The sequence below is a fragment of the Crocodylus porosus genome, unplaced genomic scaffold, assembly GCF_001723895.1.
Source record: "Crocodylus porosus isolate Cpor-Errol unplaced genomic scaffold, CroPor_comp1, whole genome shotgun sequence".
In the NCBI taxonomy this organism is placed as follows: domain Eukaryota; kingdom Metazoa; phylum Chordata; order Crocodylia; family Crocodylidae; genus Crocodylus; species Crocodylus porosus.
The window spans coordinates 11,691,576-11,694,055 of record NW_017728950.1 but is presented as its reverse complement, the minus strand read 5'-3'; positions in this window follow the sequence as shown (position 1 = coordinate 11,694,055).

The window sequence follows — 2,480 nt, the reverse complement described above, 5'->3', positions numbered from 1 at the left end:
ACTGACCCCACGTTGGCGAGCAGGCATAATGGATAGCCGTGAGGAGGGCGCAATTCCACTGAAGGGGCCGAAGCTAACGGAGAACATTGCACGCGAGGTGGAGTGTGACTGGGGTGTAGAGGTGGCGGAGCCCTGTGAAATGACCATCGGGCAAACTGTGGGCCACCGAGTAAACCAGACGACCATCCCTGACCACTGAGTAACCAACAAGTCATGGCAGGTGAGATCAGGGAGGGCAAGTTGCAGAGGAAACATCTGCTTAGCCAAAAACGTGTGTCCAGAGAATGCCCAACGTCCATCTCCCGGGAAAGGGCCATGCGAGAACGGATACTCGAAGCCTGATGGCCACACCCTGCTTGCCCCAGTTTGGATGACAGAAAGATCTGTCTCCAATTCTCTATAAAAAATTAGTCACAGTCATCTTGTTATGGATAAGCCTCAAGACATTGATGTATTTTTCAGGACATACATGACCCTTGATTCTACAAAAATGATTGCACATAGATATGAAAACCTATTCCTATACATGTTTCTCTAAAGTTTATCACTGAAATTCTAATTCTATATTGGTTAAACTCTAAGCAGGGGAACAATGTTATAAAGATATTATAAAAAATTGCATACGTATCTTCCGTTTACCTGGATATTGTTATTTTTGTCTTGTGAAATCTAGCAAAATATTTTATTTTATCCAAAGGTGATTTTTAAAGATAATATTTTTCTGTTATTTGACCAACAGGGATCAAAGTAGCCTGGACAGGACTATTTTGAAGGAACCCCCACAACCATCACCACCCCTGCTGCCCAAAAACCATGATGAAGATCTATAAGAAGTAATTATTCACAATTTTGTAAAATGCTGACAAAGAATATGTGATGTCCTCTCTATCAGAGCAAAAAATATTTAAAATCTCCATTCTTTGTGCAGTGTGGTTTCTTTGAGGCTGCACCACAATGAAATCACCACTGCATAATAATTTTTTTTTAAATCTTCAAGTCTTTATTATATCTTTATCTTTTAGTAAACTTACCTTTTTATGGAATAAATTTACTATAACCTGATTTTCACCTTACATTTTTACAGTGCTTGAAAAAAAATCAAATTGTAATGGTCAATCATTATGAACTAATTTTAATGTGTGTAGAGTTGTTGTCCTTCACAGATGAAGATGACCACATCCAGTGAGGGGAGTGGGGAAGAAGAGAGAAAAGAAGTGGGGAAAAAAAAGGAAGGTAGAAAAGAGAAAAGAGAGAAAAAGAAAAAATGAAACAGAAAGAGAAAGGGTGGGGTGGGGAGCTAGGTTGCGTAGGGACGTAAGCTCAATCTTTGAGCTTATAAACTCAATCTTTGCCTTGAACAGTCTGTTGCAGCAGGGGCAGGAGCGTGATGAGGACTGGGTATGAAAGGTTTTTGTTTTCCTGGCCACAAGTTTCTTCATTGCTTGTGCCATGCATTGCAGTTCAAAGGCCAATGCTGCATTCTGGATTGGACGGTCACGAGCGATTTGCTCCCACAATCCCAGGTCAATGCCAAAACTCTTTAAGGACACCTTTAGGGTATCCTTGTACTGTTTCTTTGGTGCACCGCCAAAGCATACTCCATTTGATAGTTCACTGTAGAAGATTTTCTTTGGCAGGCAAGTGTTGGGCATTCTAGAAAGGTGGCCGGCCCATCTCAGCTGTGCCAGTTTCTGTAGAGTATGAATACTGCAAAGATCTGATTTTCCAAGCACCTTGGTGTCCAGGATCTTGTCCTGCCACTTAATTTTTAGTATCTTTTGCAGGCAGCACAGGTGGAAGTAGTTTAGTTTCTTGGCATAATGCTGGTAGACAGTCCAGGTTTCTCAAGCATAAAGGAGGGTCGGGAGAATGAGGAGGGTCTCTCAATATGCATCACAGACAACAACAAGGAGAACATCAGCCGACCAATGGCCAGTGCCGATACAGTAAAAAGACACCTGGAGAGACTGGATGTGTTCAAATCACCGGGACTGGAGGGACTCCACCCATGGGTAATGAAGGACTTAGCGAGTGTCATAGCTGAACCACTGGCAAGGATATATGAGCACCGTTGATGTTCAGGTCAGGTCCTGGAGGATTGGAAGAGGGCCAATGTTGTCCCAGTCTTTAAGAAGGGGAGGAAGGAGGATCCGGGGAACTATAGACCAGTCAGCCTTACCTCTATCCCTGGGAAAATCCTGGAACAAATTATCAAGCTGTGGGAGCCTGCTGGTTAATGTGATGTGGAGGAGTAACCAACATGGGTTTATAGCAGGAAGGTCCTGCCTGACTAACATAGTTTCTTTTTATGACAAGGCCACCAAATACGAGGCCCTGGCAGCCCTGGAGGAGGAGGGAGCAGTGGAAGATACCAGGGAGGAGACTGCGCATACAATGTCCTGTGCGGGCGGCGGGAGTCAAGAGGCCTAAGAGGAGGAAGCGTCGCGTCATCGTGATTGGTGACTCCATCCTGAGAGGTA